Here is a 23,863-nt window from a genome sequence, read left to right as displayed (position 1 = left end):
TACAACAAGATGAAATGTGAAAGCGTCATTGACAAGGTACAATGTTCAGTTACTATAACTTGAAACTCGAACAATATAATGCATTTGGGTATTCTCCATACTTTAATTTTGCTGCAATCGTTTTCAACGAGTACTTTTATTTATGGTTAATATGCGAAAAAACATGCCAAAAGTAATAAATAACAAGCCTACACATCGATGGGGTAGAAACACAGAACCAACCCCGAACTGAAAAAGGATGTTGATGTTTACATGGTGCCATGTTCAACAATATAAGGCATAAAAGTGTGAATGATAGGTGATGATGTTCGTGAACAAGTATTTTGGTGATGTTGGTGATTGACCAGGTGAAATGAGAAAAATAAGGTGGTTGCACGAAGGCGGAGTAGACAAACAAACGTACCCCTTTATGAGAAAACAATGATAGGGTATTCATGATGTGATCTTGAACAACACGGAATGTGAAATTGTATATGACAAGATACGATGTTCTGTTGACAAAATGTGAGATTGTGTGTGACAAGACACATTGTTCTGTTAGTTGTAATTAATGAAACTCTAACTACATAACACTTGTGGGTTTTGTCCATATTTTAATTTGGTAATCCGAGTTGTAATTATCATTAGTAAACTTAGCGGGTCTCTCATCTCCAACAAGAACTATACGATGGTCGGGGTAAAAAGACAAGACGATCCTTGAATATGATTTCTAAGTCGATGTATAAATGGTGTTGTGGTTAACAAGAACAAGTTTGAAAATGTGGATGACACAATATAATATTAAGCAACAAGAACATTGGTGGTGTAGAAAGATAATCGTACCCTTATGGTGGTGGTGTAAAAGACAAACCTATCATTACTTAAAAAAATAACAAGTCATTCAGAGTGTCATCTTTAACCAAATGGAATATGAAAATGTGTGACAAGATGCGATGTCCAATTACTTATTATCCTTGTAGTTCTAACTAAATGATGTTTGTGGGTTTTCACCTAAAAAAAACTGGCTTTTAATTTTTAAGTAAAAAAATTACCACTTTTTTCAAAAAATGTAAGGAAGAAAAGTTGATTTTTATCACGAGAAAGTGGCTGCCGATATTTACCCAAAAAAGCGTTTAGTCACTATGCTCAGCACCATTATTTTCTGTCCTGATCCAAATCTGATTGGATCCGTCCGAGACTGGCCTAAAAAAGGCTTTCTTCAACCCACATTAGTACCGATTTCATTCGATCCATACCCGCACCAGAGTTTACACCTAAAGCGTACTCGATACGGGTTTTCTTGATAATGACAAAATTATAAATTCCGCCCAATTAAAAGCCTTTATTAAGCAAGTACTCCCGCCAAGTGCCAACCGCCAACCGCCAACCGCCATCCGCAAGCCAGATTTAAAACTCGTTACGTTACCTCTTTCACTCTCTAATCCAAGAACAAGAACCAGAACCAGAACATCGACGTCTCTGGAAGCTCCCGCTGAGCGCATCGTCGTCCTCCCCCTTTCCCCTCGAGAACCAGAGACGATCTGAGATTCTCGGTCCATTCGAAGCCCTAATCTCGCCGTCTGCGTCCTTCGTCGTCTGCCGACTCTCGTCTCCGTTCCCGCGAGGCTTCTGCTTCCCTTCCGCTCCCCTCTCCACGCTCAGAGCTCGGCGATGATCGTCGAATCGAGGCGATTCGTCTCGAGATCTCCTTCGTTGTACGCGAGTTCTAGGCTGCGGAGCTGCGTGGTGTGTTTCTTCTTGCGAAAGGAACCCGACCGGACGGAGGATTCCTGGGAATGTGCAGAGAGGGAGGTCGATCGCGTCCCGTTTGATCTCAACATCTTCGTCGTTCTCTCTGGGTTCGCCTTCTGAGCGTACACGAGTATGAGTTTAGCTGCGTTTGCCTGCCTTTTTATTTCGATTTTCATTTTTTCTTACTCCGGTTTTGGTTTTTGTGGATCTAGTGTGCGATGGTTTTGATCTCAGCGTGGTTTCTTGCTCGTTGAGGCAGGAGGACACGGAGACGCATGAGATTGGTGCCAAGTTGAGGCAGGAGAACGCGGGGACGCGTGAGATTGGTGCAGCGGAGTGCCAGACGGTGTATCTCTCCGAGTAAGACGGTTTGATCGTTTGTTATTTTCTTTTTTCCCGATCCATTTGTTTTTAGCATACGCACCCCCAAACGCCTTTCTTGATTGTAGTCTAATTCGTGTAGGAAATTCATGATCTATTGTTTCGATCTTCTTTTGGAATGATTTGTACTCAAGCGAGGTTGTTTCCATTGGTGAATTGTAGGGTTCTTTGTGTTTTAGATTTTGCATGTTCTCTTCAAAGAAGTTCTGGGTTAAGTGATGTATGTGTTGTCTGTGAAGTTGACACGCTTTTGTAAATTCATTTAGTTGTTAAGATAGTCTTGGATGCTTTCTTGTTTGTCGATTCTAACCCTTCAAAATATTTATCTGACCAGGCAGTTCCTTCGTGAGGTTTATGATGGGCAGCTATTTATCAATTTGAAGAAGGGTGTGGATTTGCCTGCCATGGATCCTTAGGTCGGTTCCTTTTCTCCTTTATCTTTATTGATTCATTTTGCTGAATCTGAGTTTGCTGCCTAATGGATTTGGAGAATGTAGACTGGTCTAAAACGTTTTCCATCTTTCTTTTATGTTGAAACTGATTTTGAGTTGACCAATATGATTGCGTTAGTAATTTGAGTGAATATTGGATGAGAAGTGTTAAAACTGTTGTGAAACCCGATGATCCTGACAAACTAGACAGTGGGCCCTTCTAGTTAACCTGGGTCAACATCTGAATTTTGATATCCCAAACAAATAGAATTATCTACCACAATGCACATTAACACCTACTCGGTCTTTGGACATAGAAAATCACTTTGGATGGAGTGATAGAAGATGAAAAGGAATCTTTGCCATCTAGGGTAACTTCAGTAAGGCACTCAGACACCTTTGCATGGTCATGAAGATGAGATGCTCGTTTCTTTTTATCATGGCCTCATGTGGAGTTTGTATATATGTGTATGTATGCATGTATGTATCCACGTATGTATGCATGTATGTGCCATTATCTTTATTATCTTTTTTGTATTTTTGTCTGAATCCTTGTTTGGTGTGGTTAGCTAACCCTAGGCATTTTAGCCATGTGAGATTGAAATATGGGTTTGTAAATTCTGGTTCATCTCTTGATCATTAGAGAAGAATAAGCCATTAACACTGTTTGGGTGAGGCTTTTTGGTCACAGTCTTTTTGACCAATTTATATGGAAGTTCTGGGTGGCTCTGGGCTATATAATGTTTTTTCTCAAGAAAAAGCTATCATGTGAAAATAGTTTCTAACAAATGCATTTTTTACACTCACTGGCAGTTCCAGTAATGTTCCATTTTGAAAATAATGCCACTTACTGATACAAAATTTCCAGGAACAAGCGATCTTTATGCAGTCATACAATATGACAACTAGGCTGTGAAATGCATGCCGAAATGGTAGTAAGTTTCACACTATTCCTTATTAGCACCAGTTGGTATGTCAGTGAAACTCAAAATTAGTTTCCTTTTTGAATTAGAATTTTCTGGGTTCTGCAGAATTGCTTATTCACATGCATGCTATTGGAAGCTTTTGATTCAATCTATGTTTAACATGATTTTATTGGGTTGTTTATAGTTTACCCTTGCCTCTTAAACTTGATTTTCTTAAACAGGAAAGCTTATCAGGTTTTTTTTCTGAAAATTTTGGTCATTGGAGATCAAATTCTCTACCTAGTGTTTAACACATCATTGTCTAACTTCATTTTATTACACTATTATGAGTGCCTTTATCAAATGTTCTATTTATCTATACTAAGAATGATATTTATTGGATTGAATGTGATATCATGGTCAGTAAAACTGCTATCAGCTGAAGGGTCCAGCTTGGCCATCAAAAGAAAAAAAAAGGGGCATGGTTTGCATTAAAAAAGTGGTACACTTGTGATTTGCACCCAACATCACAAATAAATCATGTTAGTCTTTACCATTCTCATGGTATTATCTGTTATAATAGTGTCTGGTGCATGTCCATTTGGCAAGCCTGATTGAGAAAGCAAATCAAAGTGCCTTTTATCTGGTAGCTTTACGTGCAAGAGTGTGTAGCCTTAAGGCTTGATCAGTCTGAATTGGCTCTGTGCTTGACCTGCTCTAAACCAGGTTATATGTTATCATTTTGATTGCATGGTTAGTGGTTGCTGAGTTGGCTGATTATGTCTGAGATGCCAGTCATTATGTGCAGAGAATATTTTTCTGCCTGCTATGAGAATACACATGCTTGGGCATTTCCAAGAAACTGAAGTTGTATGAGCGTGTAAAATACGCAGCTCATGACAGTTAAGTTTACTTCTTTGTTAAAAAGAAGGTGCTTTTTCCTGATTTATATGTTGTGCATTTTATCAAGGATTGGTTGCTGCCAAAGTATCAAATTTCAAATATAATGCAAGTTGATCTTATGCACAGAGCAAAACATACATAACACCACATACCATGCACGCCCGCCCGCTACAACTCATGCTCCAGGGTCATGCAGGTCATCTTTAGTTGCCCTTGACTATCTGCACAGTACCCCAATTCCAATTCTAGTAAAGCATGTGCATGATGTAGGAAGTTTTGTTAGTCAGAGGCAGGGATTTGTGTAGATTGGATATTTTCAAGCCCCATATAAGGACTACTTGGAGTAGAAGAATATTATGTAGTTGTTTTTAACGATAGGTATCTATTGATCAAATATTTTCTAGCTCGATATAAAGACAATTTGGAGTAGAAGAAAATCTTATCATTACGGTTAATGATTGTTATGGGTCGGAAGTGATGGAGGCAAGGCGGATGGTTAAACTGCAATTCTTAGTTTTCTAAAGAAGATTATTGGAAATGTTAGCAATACAATTTATTACACTGAATCTAAAAGGGCTGCAATTTGATTTTGACTGATGTTTAGTCATTGTTTAGTATTTCTAAGAATACTATTTGTGTTTTCTTTGCCCCTCATCCAACAAGTACTTTTATAAGTAGTACAACTATACAATTATGGGGTAAAAAAAGAAAACTAGCCATGAGATACAAAACTATGTCGGTGTGTACACTGTGTTGTGTTCAATTAGAACATGCGCAAAGGTGTGAATGACACAATATGACGTTCAACAACAACTATGTTGGTGATAGCCATTTTTAAAGATTTATCGTACAAAATGAGAAAAATATCCCATGTGGGTATTAACCATACCTTAATTTTGATGCGATCATTTTCAACGAGTACTCTTATTGATGGCTAGTATGCGAAAAAACATGCGAAAAGTAATAAATAGCAAGTCTACACATCTGTGTGGTAAAAACACAAAACTACCCCCGAACTGAAAAATGATGCTGATGCTTATTTGATGCTCAAGTAGTTATTGTCCTTAACACTTTATCTATATAATGTTTGTGGGTTTTCACTAAACTTTAATTATCATTAGCGAACTTAGCGGGTCTCTTGTACACAAGGACTATACGATGGTTGCAGTAAAAAGACAAAACTACTACTGAATTTGATTTATATGTTGATGTATACATGGTGTTGTGGTCAATAAGAACAAGTTTGAAATGTGGATGACATGATATAATGTTATGCTACAATTCCGTGGTTGATGGATATTGTTAGAGATCGACATGATGAAATGAGAGAAATTAGAAAGCTACACGTTGGCAGGGTAAGAAGACAAACCTATCCCGGTATGACAAGTACTTTTAACAAGGCAACAATTATTCTGTGATGCCATGTTCAACAAGATAAAGCGTAAAAGTGTGAATGATGGGAATTGATGTTCGAGAACAAATATTTTGCTGATGGCTGTTGTTCGTGATTGACTGTGCGAAACGAGAGAAATAAGGTATCTACATGAAGGCGGGGTAGTAAGACAAGCGTAAGCGTAGCCCTGTGTCAGAAAACAATGATAGGGTATTCATGATGTCATCTTCAACAAGACAAAATGTGAAATTGTGTGACAAGGCACAATGTTCTGTTGACGGAATGTGAAATTGTGTATGACAAGACAATGTTCTGGTAGTTATAATCAATGAAACTCTAACAACATAATAAATGGGTTTTGGGGATATTTTAATTTGGTAATGCAAATTGAGTTTTGATTTTCGACTCTAACAAATACTTTTATTATAAGTTGCATGAGAAAAGGGTCCGCCAAAAAATATAAATACAATGACTACAAAGTTTTGGGGTAGGAAGACAAAACTACTCGTGAAATAAATATGTATTTTGATGCATAGATGGTGTCGACTTCAAAAAGATGGTGTGGAAGTGTAAATCACAAGATAAGATGTTTAACAGCTAGTACTCTCGTGATAGCTACAATAACAACTTGTACGTATGAAATAAGAAAAATAGGATAGCTACACGATGGCTAGGTAGAAAGACAAACATACCCTTTCGTGAGAAAACAACAAGACATTCTTATTGCCATCTTCAACAAGATGAAATATGAAATTGAGTGACTAGGTACGATGTTCATTTAGTTATTGTCCTAAAAACTTTAACTATATAATATTTGTGGATTTTCATTAAACTTTAATTATTATTAGCGAACCTAGTGGGTCTCTCGTCTCCAACAAGGACTATACGATGGTCGGGGTAAAAAGACAACACTACCCCTGAATTTGATTTCTATGTCGATGTATACATGGTGTTGTGGTCAACAAGAACATGTTTGAAAATGTGGATGGCACAATATAATATTAACCAACAAGAACATTGGTGGTGTAGAAAGACAAACCTACCCTTATGGTCATGGTGTAAAAAGACTAACCCATCGTTACATGGCAAAATAACAAGTCCTTCTTAGTGCCGTCTTCAACGAGATCAAATATGAAAATATGTGGCAAGATACGATGTTCAATTACTTATTATCCTTGAAACTCCAACTAAACGATGTTTGTCGGTTTTCACCAAATTTTAATTATCATTAGCGAACTAAGCGGGTCTATTGTCTCCAACAAGGACTTCACGATAGTGAAGGTAAAAAGACAAAAGTACCCCTCAAGTAGATATCTATTTCGATGTATATAACACATTATGGTCAACAAGAACAAGTTTGAAAATGTGGATGACACGATGTGATGTTAGGCAAGACGTATGTTGGTGATGAATATTGTTAGAGATTCATCAAATAAAATGAGAGAAATTGGAAAAGCATATGGTTGTAGGGTAAAAAGACAAACCTATCCCTATATGACATAACAATAAGAAAGTTATTCATAATTCTATGTACAACAAGATGAAATGTGGAAGTGTCATTGACCAGGTACGATGTTCAGTTACCAATAACTTGAAACTCTAACAATATAACACATGTGGGTATTCACCATACTTTAATTTTGATGCGATCGTTTCCAACCAACACTTTTGTTGATGGTTAGTTTGTGACAAAACATGCGAAAAGTAATAAGTACCCACTCTACGTATCGGTGAGGTAAACACACAAAACCAACTCCGAACCTAAAAGGGATATTGATGTTTACATGATGCCATGTTCAACAATATAAAACGTAAAAGTGCGAATGCTAGGAGATGATGTTCGAGAACAAGTATTTTGGTGCTTGCTGCTGTTGGTGATTGACCAGTTGTAATGAAAAAAATAAGGTGGCTACACGAAGGCGGGTAGAAAGACAAACGTACCCCTATGTGAGAAAACAATTGTAGGGTATTCATGATGTCATTTCAGCAAGGCCGAATGTGAAAGAGTGTGTGATAAGACACGATGTTCTGTTGATTGAATGTAAAATTGTGTGACGAGACACAATGTTCTTTTAGTTATATTCAATGAAATGCTAACAACATAACGCATGTGGGTATTCACCATACTTTAATTTTGATGCGATCGTTTCCAACCAGTACTTTTATTGACGTCTAGTATGCGAAAAACATGCGAAAAGTAATAAATAGCAAGTCCACACGTCGATGTGATTAAAACGGAAAACTAACCCATGACAGAAAACTGATGCTGGTTTACATGACGCCATGTTCAATAAGGTAAAGTTTAAAAGTGTGAATGATAGAAGATGATATTCGAGAATAAGCATTTTGGTGATGGCTGCTGATGATGATTGATCAGGCAGAATGAGAGAAATAAGGTGGCTACACGATTGCAGGGTAGAAAGACAAGCATAACCTTTACGTGAGAAAACAACCAGACATTCATAATGCCATCTTCAACAAGATGGATTATGAAACTGTGAGTGACAAGATACGATGTTCATTAAGTTATTGTCCTTGAAACTTTAACTATATAATGTTTGTAAGTTTTAACTAAACTTTAATTATCATTAGCGAACCTAGCCGATGTCTAGTCTTCGACAAGGACTATACGATGGTCTGGGTAAAAACAAAACTACCCCTGAATGTGATTTCTATGACATTGTGTACATGCTGTTGTGGTCAACAAGAACAAGTTTGAAAATGTTGATGACACAATATAATATTAACCATCAAGAACATTGGTTGTGTAGAAAGACAATCCTACCCTTATGGTGGTGGTGTAAAAGACAATCATATCATCACTTGAAAAAATAACAAGTCATTCGTAGTGCCATCTTCAACCAGATGGAATATGAAAATGTGTGATAAGATACGATGTTCAATTACTTATTATCTTTGTAAATCTAACTAAACGATGTTTGTGGGTTTTCTGCAAATTTTAATTATCATTAGGGAACTAAGCGAGTCTATTGTCTCCAACAAGGGCTTCACAATAGTGAGGGTAAAAAGGCAAAACTACCCCTCAAGTAGATATTTATTTTGATGTATACCAGGCATTGCGGTCAACAAGATGTTTGAAAATATGGATGACACAATATGATGTTAAGCAACACGTACGTTGGTGATGAATATTGTTAGAGATTGATCAGATGAAATGAGAGAAATTGGAAAAGTACACGATGGCAGGGTAAAAAGACAAACCTATCCATGTACGACAAAACAATAAGACATTCATAATCCCATGTACAACAAGATGAAATGTTGAAGTGTCATTGACAAGGTACGACGTTCAATTACCTATAACTTGAAACTTTAACAATATAACGCATGTGGGTATTCACCATACTTTTAATTTTGATGTGATCGTTTCCATGGAGTACTTTTATTGATGGCTAGTGTGCAAAAGTGATATATAGCAAGTGTACACACCGGTGGGGTAAAAACACAAAACTACACCCAAACTCAAAAAGGTTGTTGATGTTTATATGACGCCATGTTTACCAAGATAAAGCGTAAAAGTGTGAATGATAGGAGATGATGTTCGAGAACAAGTATTTTCGTGATGACAAGAACAAGTTTGAAAATATTGGTGACACAATATAATATTAACCAACAAGAACATTGGTGGTGTAGAAAAACAATCCTACCTTTATGGTGGTGGTGTTAGAGACAAACCTATCACCACTTGAAAAAATAACAAGTCATTCATAGTGCCATCTTTACCCAGATGGAATATGAAATTGTGTGATAAGATACGATGTTCAACTACTTATTATCCTTCTAACTCTAACTAAACCTTGTTTGTGGGTTTTCACCAAATTTTAATTATCATTAGCGAACTAAGCGGGTCTATCGTCTCCAACAAGGACTTCACAATAGTGAGGGTAAAAAAAGACAAAACTACCCCCAAGTAGATATGTATTTCGATGTATACAAGGCATTGTGGTCAACAAGAACAAGTTTTAAAATTTGGATGACACGATATGATGTTAAGCAACACGTATGTTGGTGATGAATACTGTTATAAATTTATCAGATGAAATGATAGAAATTGGAAATGTACCTGGTGGTAGGGTAAAAAGACAAACCTATCCCTGTATGACAAAACAATAAGAAAGGCATTCATAATCCCATGTAAAACAAGATGAAATATAGAAGTGTCATTGACAAGGTACGATTACCTATTACTTGAAACTTTAGCAATATAACCCCTGTGGGTATTCACTATACTTTAATTTTGATGCGATCATTTTTTGTGAGTACTTTTATTGATGGCTAGTATGCAAAAAGTGATAAATAGCAAGTCTACACATCGGTGGCGTAGAAACATAAAACTACCCTGAACTGAAAAAGGATGCTCATGTTTATATGGCGCCATGTTTAACAAGATAAAGTGTAAAAGTGTGAATGGTAGGAGATGATGTTCAAGAACACGTATTATGGTGATGACTGTTGTTAGTGATTAATCGGGCGAAATGAGAGAAATAAGGTGGCTACACAAAGCCGGGGTTGAAAGACAAACCTACTCTTATGTGAGAAAACAATGATAGGGTATTCATGATGTTATCTTTAACAAGACAAAATATTAAATTGTGTGTGACCAGACACGATGTTTTGTTAATGGAATGTGAAATTGTGTGTAACAAGAAACAATGTTCTGTTTGTTATAATCAATGCAACTCTATCAAAATAACCATATCTGGTTTGAGCATACTTTAATCTGGTAGTGCGAATTGAGTTGGACTTTCGACTTCAACAAGTACTTTTGTAATACGTTCCATGAGAAAAGGGTTTGCAGAAAGATATAAATACCTTGACTACAAAGTGGAGGGGTACAAAGACAAAGCTACCCTTAAAATAGATATCTATGCTGATGTATACATGGTGTTGTATTCAACAAGATCATATTGAAGTATGAATCACAAGGTATGATGTTCAACATTTAGTACTCTCGTGATGACTACAATAAGAGGATGACCATATGAAATAAGAAAAATAAAAGATCGACACGATGGCGGGGTATAAAGACAAACTTACCCTTACGTGAGAAAACAACAATAAGACTTTCATAATTCTTTCTTCAACATGATGGAATATGAAGTTGTGAGTGTCAAAATAGGATGTTCAATTAGTTATTATTGCCAAACACATTAACTATATTATGTTTGTGGGTTTTCACCGAATTTTAATTATCATTAGCGAACCTCTAGGGTCTCTCGTCTCCAACAAGGACTACACGATGGTCTGCGTCAAAAAGACAAAACTACCTCAAAAGTAGATTTTTATTTCGATGTATACATGGTGTTGTGGTCAGTAAGAACCAGTTTGAAAATGTTGATGACACGATATAATGTTAAACAACAATTGCGCGGTTGTTTGATATTGTTAGAGATTGACCCGATGAAATTTGAGAAATTGGAAAGCTACATGTTGGTTTGGTAAGAAGACAAACATATCCCGATGTGACAACGCAATAACTGGGCAACATGCATTGCGTGTCATCATTTTCAACAAGATAATGCGTAAAAGTGTGAATGATAAGAGATGGTGTTCAAAAACAGGTATTATGGTGATGGCTGCTGTTAGTGATTGATCAGGCGAAACGAGAGAAATAAGGTGGATACTCGAAGGCGTGATAGAAAAACAAAGGTATCCATGTGTGAGAAAACAATAAAAGGGTATTCATGATGTCATCTTCAACAAGACAAAATGTGAATTTGTGTGACAAGACACGATATTCTGTTGACAAAATCTGAAATTTTGTGACAAGACACAATGTTCTGTTAGTTTTAATCAATGAAACTCTAGCAACATAAACCATGTGGATTTTGAGCATACTTTAATTTGGTAATGTGAATTGAGTGTGCCTTTCGACTCCAACTAGTACTCTTATAATAAGTTGCAAGAGAAAAGGGTCTGCGAAAAGATATAAATACCACGACTACATAGTGGAGGTATAAGAAGATAAAACTACCCCTCAAATAGATATGTCTGTTGATGCATACATGTTTTTGTGTTCAGCAAGATTGTGTAGAAGTGTGAATCACAACATAAGATGTTCAACGGCTAGTACTCTGGTCATGGCTACAATAAGAGCTTGGCCTTATGAAATAAAAAAATAGGTGAGCTAAACGATGGTAGGGTAGAATGACAAACCTACCCTTATGTGAGAAAACGACAAGACATTCATAATGCCATCTTCAACAAGATGAAATATGAAGAGAAATCGGAAACCTACTTGATAGGGGATGATGTTCGAGAACAAATCTTTTGGTGATCGCTCTAGTTAATGATTGACTAGGTGGAATGAGAAAAATAAGTTGGCTACACTGAGGCGGGGTAGAAAGACAAACGTACCCCTGTGTGAGAAGACAATGATAAGGTATTCATGATGTCAATTTCACGAACACCAAAATTGTTTTCAACAGAAACAATTGTGAAAATGTTGATGACACAATATGATTTAAGCAACAAGACATCGATAAACCCAACCTTATTGTGGTAGTGTAAAAAGACGAATCTATTCTTATATGAGAAATCAACATAAAGCCATTTATAATGCCATCTTCAACCAGGTGGAATATGAAAGTGTGAGTGACAAGATACGATGTTCAGTTGCTTATTATCGTTGTAACTCTAACTATACGATGTTTGTGGGTTTTCTGCAAACTTTTATTATCATTAGCGAACAAAGTAGGTCTATTGTCTCCAACAAGGACTTCACGATGGTGGGGGTAAAAAGCGAAAACTTCCCTTGAAGTAGATATCTATGTCGAGGTATAAAAGGCGTTGTGGTCAACAAGAAAAAGTTTGAAAATGTGGATTTCACGATATGATGTTAACCAACACTTACGTTTGTGATTGATATTGTTAGAGATTGACCAAATGAATTGAGGGAAATTAGAAAGGTACACGGTGGCAGGGTAAAAACACAAACCTATCCTTGTATGACAAAACAATAAGGCATTCATAATGCCATGTACCACAAGATGGAATATGGAAGTGTCATTGACAAGGTACCGTGTTAAGTTACTTATAACCTGAAACTTTAACAACTTAACGCGTGTGGGTATTCACCATACCTTAATTTTGATGCGATCATTTTCAACGAGTACTTTTATTGATGACTAGTATGCGAAAAAACATGCAAAAAGTGATAAACAACAAGTCTATACACGGGTGGGGTAAAAATACAAAACTACCCGCGAACTGTAAAACGATGCTGATGTTTACATGACGCGATGTTCAACAAGATAAAGCATAAAAGTGTGAATAATAAGAGATGATGTCCTAGAACAAGTATTTTGTTGATGTTAGTAATTGACCGGGCGAAATGAGAGAAATAAGGTGGCTACACTAATGCTTGGTAGAAAGACAAACCTAACCTTATGTGAGAAAACAATGATAGGGTATTCATGATATCATCTTCAACAAGACAAAATGTGAAATTGTCTGTTAAAAGACACGATGTTCTATTGACGGAATTTGAAATTGTTTATGACAAGACACAATGTTCTGTTAATTATAATCAGTGAAACTCAAATTACCTATCGCATGTTGGTTTTTAACATACTTTAATTTGGTGGTGCCAATTGCGTGGGACTTTCGACTCGAACAAGTACTTTTATAATAAGTTGCATGAGAGAATGGTTTGCAGAAAGATATAAATACCATGAGTAAAGAGTGGTGGGATAGGATGACAAAACTACCCTTGATTATTATTCTAACTATATAATGTTTGCGTGTTTTTACCGAACTTTAATTATTATTAGCGAACTAAGCAGGTCTATCTTCTCCAATAAGGACTTCACGATGGTGGGGTTTAAAAGAAAATACCACCCCTGAAGTAGATATCTATGTCGATGTATACAAGGTGTTGTGGTCAACAAGAATAAGTTTGAAAATGTGTATAACACGACATGATGTTAAGCAAGATGTACGTTTGGTGATGGATATTGTTAGAGATTGACCGGATGAAATGAGAGAAATTGGAAAGGTACATGGTGGTAGGGTAAAAAGATAAACCTATCCTTGTATGACAAAACAATAAGAAAGCAATTCATAATGCCATTTATGACAAGATGAAATGTGGAAGTATCATTGACAAGGTACGATACTAAGTTACTTATAACTTGAAACTCTTACAGTATAAAGTGGTGATGGGAGATGATGTTCGAGAACATGTGTTTTGGTGATGGCTGTTGTTGGTGATTGATTCAGCGAAATGAGAGAAATAAGGTGGCTACACGAAGGTGGGGGCAAAAAGACAAACATGCCCTTATGTGAAAAAGCAATGATAGGCTATTCATGATGTGGGTATTCACCACACTTTAATTTTGATGTGATAGTTTCCAATCAGTACTTTTATTGATGGCTAGTATGCGAAAAGTAATAAATAGCAAGTCTACACATCGGTGGGGTAGAAACACAAAACTACCCCCGAATTGAAAAAGGATGTTGTTGTTTATTTGACGCCATATTCAACGAGATAAAACGTACAAGTGTGAATGGAAAGGATAAGATGTTTGATGGTTGTTGTTGGTGGTTGACCGGCCGAAAAGAGAGAAATAAGGTGACTACACTAAGGGGGAGTAGAAAGACAAACATACCCCTTTGTGAGAAAACAATGATAGGGTATTCATGATGTCATCTTCAACAAGATGGAATGTAAAATTGTGTGTGACAAGTTAGGTTGTTCTGATGACGGAATTTGAAATTGTGTATGACGAGGCACAATGTTCTCTTAGTTATAATCAATGAAACTCTAACAACATAACCCATGTGGGTTTTGAGTATACTTTAATCTTGTAGTGCGAATTGAGTGGGGCTTTCGGTTCCAAAAGTACTTTTATAATAAGTTGCACGAGAAAAGGGTCTGCGAAAAGATATAAATACCACGACTACACAGTGGAGGGGTGGGAAGACAAAACAACCCGTGAAATACATATGTTGATGTATACTTGGTGTCGTATTGAACAAGATTGTGAGGAAGTGTGAATCACTCGATAGGATGTTCAACGACTATTTCTCTGGTCTTGTCTACAATAAGATCTTGACCATATGAAGTAAAAACAATAAGAGAGCTACACGATGGCGGGGTAGAAAGACAATTTTACCCCTACGTGAGAAAACAACAACAAGACATTCCTAATTCTAATCTTCAACAATATGGAATATGAAACTCTGAGTGTCAAGATAGGATGTTCAATTAGCTATTGTCCTAAACACTTTAACTATATAATGTTTGTGGGTTTTCACAAAACTTTAATGATTATTAGTGAAACCTCGAGAGTCTCTCGTCTCAAACAAGGACTTAACGATAGTTAGGATTAAATGACAAAACTACCCCTGAAGTAGATTTCTATTTCGATGTATACATATTGTTGTGGTCAATAAGAACAAGTTTGAGAATGTGGATGACACGATATAATGATAAGCAACAATTTTGTGGTTGATGGATATTGTTAGAGATCGACCAGATGAAATGAGAGAAATTGAAAAGTTATACGTTGGTAGGGTAAAAAAACAAACCTATCTCGGTATGACAAGACAATAACTGGTTAACAATTATTGGTTGACGCCATGTTCAACAAGATAAAGCGTAAAAGTGTAAATGATATGAGTTGATGTTCGAGAACAAGTATTTTGGTGATGGGTGTTGTTAGTGATTGACCAGTCGAAACGAGAGAAACAAGGTATCTATCTGAAAGGCGGGGTAGAAAGACAACCGTAGCCTTGTGTTAGAAAACAATGGTGGGCATTCATGATGTCATTTTCAAGAAGACGGAATGTGAAATTGTGTGTGATAAGACAATGTTTTGTTGACAGAATATGAAATTTTGTGACACGACAGTGTTCTGATAGTTATAATCATTGTAACTTCAACAACAAAAAGTTTAAAAATGTCCATGACACGATATGGTGTTAAGCAACACGTACGTTGGTGATGAATATTGATAGAGATTGCTCAGATGAATTGAGAGAAATTAGAAAAGTACATGGTGGGAGGGTAAAAAGATAAACCTATCCCTGTATGACAGAACAATAAGGGCATTCGTAATCTCATGTACTACAAGATGAAATGTGAAAGCGTCATTGACAAGGTACGATGTTCAGTTACTATAACTTGAAACTCGAACAATATAATGCATTTGGGTATTCTCCATACTTTAATTTTGCTGCAATCGTTTTCAACGAGTACTTTTATTTATGGTTAATATGCAAAAAAACATGCCCAAAGTAATAAATAACAAGCCTACACATCCGTGGGGTAGAAACACAGAACCAGCCCCGAACTGAAAAAGGATGTTGATGTTTACATGGTGCCATGTTCAACAATGTAAGGCGTAAAAGTGTGAATGATAGGTGATGATGTTCGTGAACAAGTATTTTGGTGATGTTGGTGATTGACCAGGTGCAATGAGAAAAATAAGGTGGTTGCACGAAGGCGGAGTAGACAGACAAACGTACCCCTTTATGAGAAAACAATGATAGGGTATTCATGATGTGATCTTGAACAACACGTATTGTGAAATTGTATATGACAAGATACGATGTTCTGTTGACAAAATGTGAGATTGTATGTGACAAGACACATTGTTCTGTTAGTTGTAATTTATTCAACTCTAACTACATAACACTTGTGGGTTTTGACCATATTTTATTTTGGTAATCCGAATTGAGTGGGACTTTAGACTCCAAAAAGTACTTTTATTATAAGTTGCATGAGAAAAGGGTCTGCGAAAAGATATAAATACCATGACTGCAGTGTTTTGGGGTAGGAAGGCAAAACTACCCATGAAATAAATATTTGTTTTGATGCATAGATGGTGTCTTGTTGAACACGATGGTGTGGAAGTGTGAATGAAAAGATAAGATGTTCAACAATTAGTACTCTCGTGATGGCTAAAATAAGAGCTTGTCCATATAAAATAAGAAAAATAGGAGAGCAACCCGATGACAGCGTAGAAAGACAAACCTACCCTAACGTGAGAAAAGAACAAGACATTCATAATGCCATCTTCAACAAGATGGAATATAAAGCTGTGAGTGACAAGATACGATGTTCATTTAGTTATTGTCCTTAATTCTTTAACTATATAATGTTTGTGGGTTTTCACTAAACTTTAATTATCATTAGTGAACCCAACAGGTCTCTCGTCTCCAACAAGGGCTACACGATGGACGAGATAAAAAGACAAAACTACCCCTGAATTTGATTTCTATGTCGATGTATACACGATGTTGTGATCAACAAGAACAAGTTTAAAAATGTGGATGACACAAAATGATATTAACCAACAAGAACATTGGTGGTGTAGGAAGACAAACCGACCCTTATGGTGGTGGTGTAAAAAGACAAACCTATCGTTACATAAAAAAATAACAAGTCATCCGTAGTGCTGTCTCCAACCAGATGGAACATGAAAATGTGTGACAAGTTATGATGATCAATTACTTATTATCCTTGTGACTTTAACTAAATGATGTATGTGGGTTTTCACCAAATTTTAATTATCATTAGCGAACTAGGCGTGCCGATCGTCTTCAACAAGGACTTCACGATAGTGAGTGTAAAAAGACCAAACTATCCCTCAAGTGGATATCTATTTCGATGTATACAAGGCATTGTTGTCAACAAGAACAAGTTTGAAAATGTGGATTACACGATATGATGTTAAGCAACACATATGTTGGTGATGAATATTGTTAGAGATTGATCACATGAAATCAGAGAAAAAGTACACGATGGCAGGGTAAAAAGACAAACCTATCAATGTATGACAAAACATTAAGGAAAGCATTCATAATCCCATGTACAACAAGATGAAATGTGGAAGTGTCATTGACATGGTACGATGTTCAGTTACCTATAACTTGACAATTTAATAATATAATGCATGTGGGTATTCACGCTACTTTTATTTTGATGCGATCATTTCCAACGAGTACTTTTATTGACGGCTAGTATGCAAAAAGTGATAAATAGCAAGTCTATAAACTGGTGGGGTAAAAATACAAAACTACACCCAAATTCAAAAAGGATGTTGATGTTTATATGATGCCATATTCAACAAGATAAAGCGTAAAAGTGTGAATGATTGGAGATGAAGTTCGAGAATATGTATTTTGGTCATGGCTGCTGTTAGCGATTGACCAGGCGAAATGAGAGAAATAAGGTGGCTACACGAATGCGGTACAGAAAGACAAACATACCCTTATGTGACAAAACAATGATAGGGTATTGATGATATGATCTTCAATAAGACAAAATATGAAATTGTGTGTGACAAGACACGATGTTCTATTGACGGAATGTGAAATTGTATGTGACACAAAACAATGTTCTGTGAGTTATAATAAAAAAAACTCTAACAACATAACCCATGTGGGTTTTGAACATACTTTATTCTGGTAGTGCGAATTGAGTGAGACTTTCGACTATAAGTACTTTTATAATAAATTTTATGAGTAAACGGTCCGCAGAAAGATATAAATACCATGACTATAAAGTGGAGGGGTAGTAAGACAAAACTACCCTTGAAATAAATATATATGTTGATGTATACATGGTGTCGTGTTCAACAAGATCATGTGAAAATCTGAATCACAAGGTATGATGGTTCAACAACTAGTACTCTCATGAGGACTACAATAAGATGATGACCATATGAAATAAGAAAAATAAGAGATCTAAACGATGGTGTTGTCTAAAAACAAACCTACCCTTACATGAGAAAACAACAATAAAACATTAATAATTCTATCTTCAACAAGATGGAATATGAAGCTGTGACTTTCAAAATAGGATGTTCAAATAGTTATTATCCTTAAAACATTACCTATATAATGTTTTTGGGTTTTCACCAAACTTTAATTATCATTAGCGAACCTCCAGGGTCTGTCGTCTCTAACACGAACTACACGATGGTTTGGGCGAAAAGACAAAACTACCCTAAAAGTAGATTTCTATTTTGACGTATACATGGTGTTGTGGTTAGTAAGAACCAGTTTGAAAATGTGGATGACATGGTATAATGTTAAACAAGAATTACGTGGTTGTTGGATATTGTTATAGATTGACCCGATGAAATTAGAGAAATTTGAAAGCTACATGTTAGCAGGGTAATAAGACGAACCTATCCCGGTATGACAACGAAATAACAAAGCTACAAGTATTGGGTGACGTCATGTTCAACAAGATAAAGCGTAAAAGTGTGAATGATAGGAGATGATGTTCGAAAACAAGTATTTTGGTGATGGCTGTTGTTAGTGATCAACTGGGCGAAACGAGAGAAATAGGGCGGCTACACGAAGGTATGCTAGAAAGGCAAACGTACCCCTGTGTGAGCAAACAATAATAGTGTATTCATGGTGTCATCTTCAACAAGATAGAATGTGAAATTGTGTGTGACACGACACGATGTTTTGCAGATGATATCTGAAATTGTGTGACAAGACACAATGTTCTGTTTGTTATAATTAGTGAAACTCAAACTACATAACACATGTGGGTTGTTAAGATACTTTATTTTGGTAGTGCCAATTGTTTGGGACTTTGGACTCGAGCAAGTACTTTTATAATAAGTTGCATGAGAGAAGGGTTTGCAGAAAGGTATAAATACCATGATTACAGAGTGGTGGGATAGGAAGACAAAACTGCCCCTAAAATTGTGTGTTACAAGACACAATGTTCTATTGACGAAATCTAAAATTGTGACAAGGCACAATGTTCTGTTAGTTATAATCAATGAAACTAACAATATAAACCATTGTGGGTTTTGAGCATATTTTAATCTGGTAATGCAAATTGAGTGTGACTTTCGACTCCAACAAGTACTTTTATAATAAGTTGCATGAGAAAAGGGTCTGCGAAAAGCTATATATACCACGACTACAAAGTTGAGGTATAGGAAGACAAAACAACCCCAAAAATAAATATATATGTTGATGCATACATGGTGTCGTGTTCAACAAGATCGTGTGGAAGTGTGAATCACAAGATACGATGTTTAGCGGCCATTACTCTGGTGATGACTACAATAAGAGGTTGATCATATGAAATAAAAAAAATAGGAAAGTTACATGATGGCGGGGTAGAAAGACAAACCCATTCATAATGCCATCTTCAATAAGATTGTGACCAACCCTTACACAATATGAAATGCAAATGTCATTGACAATTATGTGACCATATAAAATAAGAAAAATAGGAGAGCTGTACTCGTAATGTCATCTTCAACAATATGAAATATAAAAGTGTGAATGAGAGGTTTTGATGTTAAGTTACTTCTTATCCTTGCAACTCTATCTATATGATATTTGTGAGTTTTCACATCATTACCAAACTTAGTGGGTCTCTCGTCTCCAATAAAGTTTACAATACCACGACTACCGAGTTTTGTGGTAGGAAGACAAAACTACCCTTGAAATAAATATGTATGTTGATGCATAGATGGTGTTGTGTTCAACAAGATGGTGTGGAAGTGTGAATAAGAAGATAAGATGTTGAATAGGTAGTACTCTCGTGATGACTACAATAAGAGTTTGTCCATATGAAACAAGTAAAATAGGAGAGCAACACGATGGCGGGGTAGAAAGATGAACCTACCCTTACGTGAGAAAACAACAAGACATCCATAATACCTTCTTCAACAAAATGGAATTTGAAACTGTGAGTGGCAAGATACGATGTTCACTAAACTTTAATTATCATTAGCGAACCTAGCAGGTCTCTCTTCTCCAATAAGGACTATAAAATGGTTTGTGTAAAAAGACAAAACTATCCCTGAATTTGATTTTTGTGTCGATGTATATATGGTGTTGTGGTCAAGAACAAATTTGAAAATGTGGACGACACAATATGATATTAACCAACATGAACATTGGTGGTGTAGAAAGACAAACGTACCCTTGTCGTGGTGGTGTAAAAAGACAAACCTATCATTACATGAAAAAATAACAAGTCATTCATAGTGCCATCTTCAACCAGATGGAATACGAAAATGTGTGACAAGATACGATGTTCAATTACTTATTATCCTTGTAACTCTAACTAAACGCTGTTTGTGGGTTTTCACCAAATTTTAATTGTCATTAGCGAACTAGGCGGGTCTATCGTCTCCAACAAGGACTTCACGATAGTGAGTGTAAAAAGACCAATCTATCCCTCAAGTACATATCTATTTCGATTTATACAAGGCATTGTTGTCAACAAGAACAAGCTTGAAAATGTGGATTACACGATATGATGTTAAGCAACACGTACGTTGGTTATGAATATTGTTAGAGATTCATCACTTGAAATCAGAGAAATTGAAAAAGTACATGATGGCAGGGTAAAAAGACAAACCTATCCTTGTATGACAAAACATTAAGGTAGGCATTCATAATCTTATGTACAACAAGATGAAATGTGGAAGTGTCATTGACAACGTACGATGTTCAATTACCTATAACCTTAAACTTTATCAATATAACGAATGTGGGTATTCACGATACTTTAATTTTGATGCTATCATTTCCAACGAGTACTTTTATTGATGGCTAGTATGCAAAAAGTGATAAATAGCAAGTCTACATACCGGTGGGGTAAAAATACAAAACTGCCTCGAGCTGAAAAATGATGCTCATGTTTATATGACGCTATGTTCAACAAGATAAAGCGTAAAAGTATGAATGGTAGGAGATGATGTTCAAGAACAAGTATTATGGTGATGGCTGCTGTTAGTGATTAATCGGGCGAAACGAGAGAAATAAGGTGGCTACACGAATGCGATGTAGAAAGACAAACGTACTCTTATCTGAGAAATAAATGATGGGGGTATTGATGATATCATCTTCAATAAGATAGAGTGTGAAATTGTGTGTGACAAGACACGATGTTCTATTGACGGAATGCGAAATTATGTGTGACAAGAAACAATGTTCTGTTAGTTATAATCAATGAAACTCTTACAACATAAACTATGTGGGTTTTAAACATACTTTAATCTGGTAGTGCGAATTGAGTGAGACTTTTCGACTTCAACAAGTACTTTTATAATAAGTTTCATGAGTAAACGGTCTGCAGAAAGATATAAATACGACGGCTACGAAGTGGAGGGGTAGAAAAACAAAACTACCCTTGAAATAGATATATATGTTGATCTATACATGGTGTCGTGTTCAACAAGATCATGTGGAAATAGGAATCACAGGGTATGATGTTCAATAACTAGAACTCTCATGATGACTACAATAGGATGATGACCATATGAAATAAGAAAAGTAAGATATCTACACGATGACGGGGTATAAAAACAAACCTACCCTTACATGAGAAAAGAACAATAAAACATTCATAATTCTATCTTCAACAAGATGGAATATGAAGCTGTGAGTCTCAAGATAGGATGTTCAATTTGTTATTATCCTTAACACATTAACTATATAATGTTTGTGGGTTTTCACCAAACTTTAATTATCATTAGCGAACCTCCAAGGTCTGTCGTCTCTAACAAGGACTACACGATGGTTTGTGCAAACAGACAAAACAACCCCAAAAGTTGATTTTTATTTTGATTGTGTTCATTAAGAACCATTTTGAAAATGTGGATGACACAATATAATGTTAAACAACAGTTATGTGGTTGTTGGATATTGTTATAGATTGACTCGTTGAAATTAGAGAAATTGGAAAGCTACGTGTTAGCTGGGTAAGAAGACAAACCTATCTCGGTATAACACAATAACAAGGCAACAAGTATATGGTGACGCCATGTTCAACAAGATAAAGCGTAAAAGTGTGGATGATAGGAGATGATGTTCGAAAACAAGTATTTTGGTGATGGTTGCTGTTAGTGATTAACCGGGCGAAATGAGAGAAATAAAGTAGCTACACGATGTATACATGCTGTTGTGGTCAACAAGAACAAGTTTGAAAATGTTGATGACACAATATAATATTAACCAACAAGAACATTGGTCGTGTAGAAAGACAATCCTATCCTTATGGTGGTGGTGTAAAAGACAAACCTATCATCACTTGAAAAAATAACAAGTCATTCATAGTGCCATCTTCAACCAGATGGAATATGAAAATGTGTGACAAGATACAATGTTCAATTACTTATTATCGTTGCAAATCTAACTGAACGATGTTTTGTGGTTTTTCTCCAAATTTTAATTATCATTAGGGAACTAAGCGAGTCTATCATCCCCAATTGTTTTGGGATGAAGGCGTAGTTGTTGTTGTTGTTGTTGTAGGGAACTAAGCGAGTTTATCATCTCCAACAAGGACTTCACAATAGTGACGGTAAAAAGATAAAACTACCCCTCAAGTAGATATTTATTTTGATGTATACCAGGCATTACGGTCAACAAGATGTTTGAAAATGCGGATGACACAATATGATGTTAAGCAACACGTACGTTGGTGATGAATATTGTTAGAGATTGATCAGTTGAAATGAGAGAAATTGAAAAAGTACACGATGGCAGGGTAAAAAGACAAACCTATCCATGTATGACAAAACAATAAGAAAGGCATTCATAATCTCATCTACAACAAGATGAAATGTGGAAGTGTCATTGACAAGGTACGACATTCAGTTACCTATAACTTGAAACTTTAACAATATAGCGCATGTGGGTATTCACCATATTTTAATTTTGATGTGATCGTTTCCACAGAGTACTTTTATTGATGGCTAGTATGCAAAAGCGATATATAGCAAGTGTACACACCGGTGGGGTAAAAACACAAAACCACACCCAAACTCAATAAGGATGTTGATGTTTATATGACGCCATGTTTAACAAGATAAAGCATAAAAGTCTGAATGATAGGAGATGATGTTCAAGAACAAGTATTTTCGTGATGACAAGAACAAGTTTGAAAATGTTGATGACACAATATAATAATAACCAACAAGAGCATTGGTCGTGTAGAAAGACAATCCTATCCTTATGGTGGTGGTGTAAAAGACAAACCTATCATCACTTGAAAAAATAACAAGTCATTCATAGTGCCATCTTCAACCAGATGGAATATGAAATTGTGTGATAAGATACGATGTTCAATTACTTATTATCCTTCTAACTCTAACCAAACTTTG

General features: G+C 36.0%; 1 long non-coding RNA gene across 10 annotated transcripts in view; it reads left to right on the top strand.

The window, feature by feature from the left end:
- The first annotated feature begins 1,425 nt into the window (after nucleotides 1-1,425).
- Nucleotides 1,426-23,863, top strand: part of LOC149820301 (uncharacterized) — a 58,801-nt gene continuing 36,363 nt past the window's right edge. For 3 of the 10 annotated variants that reach the window (XR_016426810.1, XR_016426811.1, XR_016426804.1), the window contains exons 1-4: nucleotides 1,426-1,791; nucleotides 1,944-2,091; nucleotides 2,447-2,528; nucleotides 3,412-3,478. This is a non-coding gene — a long non-coding RNA (uncharacterized LOC149820301). Of the gene's footprint in view, nucleotides 1,792-1,943; nucleotides 2,092-2,446; nucleotides 2,529-3,356; nucleotides 3,514-23,863 lie in introns of all 10 variants that reach the window. The other 7 variants (XR_016426812.1, XR_016426807.1, XR_016426805.1 and 4 more) reach the window with 4 other exon arrangements.

This window comes from Nuphar pumila, chromosome 12 (genome assembly GCF_984573655.1).
Source record: "Nuphar pumila chromosome 12, dmNupPumi1.hap1.1, whole genome shotgun sequence".
NCBI lineage: Eukaryota > Viridiplantae > Streptophyta > Magnoliopsida > Nymphaeales > Nymphaeaceae > Nuphar > Nuphar pumila.
This window is presented reverse-complemented; position numbering and strand designations above follow the sequence as displayed.